This window comes from Euphorbia lathyris, chromosome 3 (assembly GCF_963576675.1).
Source record: "Euphorbia lathyris chromosome 3, ddEupLath1.1, whole genome shotgun sequence".
NCBI classification, from domain to species: Eukaryota; Viridiplantae; Streptophyta; class Magnoliopsida; order Malpighiales; family Euphorbiaceae; genus Euphorbia; species Euphorbia lathyris.
Window position 1 is genome coordinate 78,937,105 of NC_088912.1, and position 892 is coordinate 78,937,996.

Consider the following 892-nt stretch of genomic DNA (forward strand, 5'->3'; position numbering starts at 1 on the left):
CAGAAGTTATGGTTACACTTATGGATTACGCTAGGCCAGGAGTGGCCGGTGTAACAAATAGTATAGTTAGACCCCAAATAAATGAAAATCAATTTGAGATTAAACCAACATTGCTTAATATGTTACAAAATAACGTAACATTTTACGGGTTACCTAACGAAAATCCTAACACCCATTTGACAAATTTCTTAGAAATTTGTGACACTTTTAAAATAACAGATGTGACTGCGGAAGCAATCAAACTTCGCCTTTTTCCTTTTACTTTGAAGGATCGAGCCAAAGAATGGTTAACTTCTATGCCAGCCGCAACCTTTGAAACTTGGGAGCAATTAGCCTCGGCATTTTTATCAAAAAAATTTCCTTTAGCAAAAACCGCAAGAGTCAATAAAGAGTTAACATCTTTTTCTCAAAATGATAATGAAACTCTTTATGAGGCTTGGGAACGTTTTAAAGAACTTCAACGTGTATGCCCACACCACCAATTGCCCGCTGAACTTTTAATGCAAACGTTTTATAATGGACTAAATCCTACAACTAGAGGTTCATTGGACGCTATGTCTGGAGGGTTATTCATGAAGAAAACATATGCCCAAGCAAGAGAACTTTTGGAGGAAATGGCAATTAACAGCAGTATGTGGCCCGCGGAACGTGGACACGTACCAGTAGTGAAACCATCATCCTCAGCAACGTCATCAGTTAAAGGTATAGTGAATCTTGATCCAGTTGCGATGTTGCAAGCCCAGTTTTCTGCCTTATCGCACAAAATTGATAGGTTTATGGCACCGTGTGATCTTAATGGTAAGCCAATCCAAACGGATGTGGATTACGAAGGTATAAGCGAAATTGAACAGGTAAATTTTGTCCAATGGCAAAATCAAAACAATAACCCTTA

At 38.3% G+C, this 892-nt stretch overlaps 1 non-coding gene across 1 annotated transcript; it reads right to left on the reverse strand.

The window, feature by feature from the left end:
* Positions 1-377: 377 nt before the first annotated feature.
* LOC136225072 (small nucleolar RNA R71) lies at positions 378-484 on the reverse strand. The gene has a single exon (XR_010686809.1). It is a non-coding gene; the product is annotated as a small nucleolar RNA R71 (small nucleolar RNA).
* Positions 485-892: the final 408 nt, after the last annotated feature.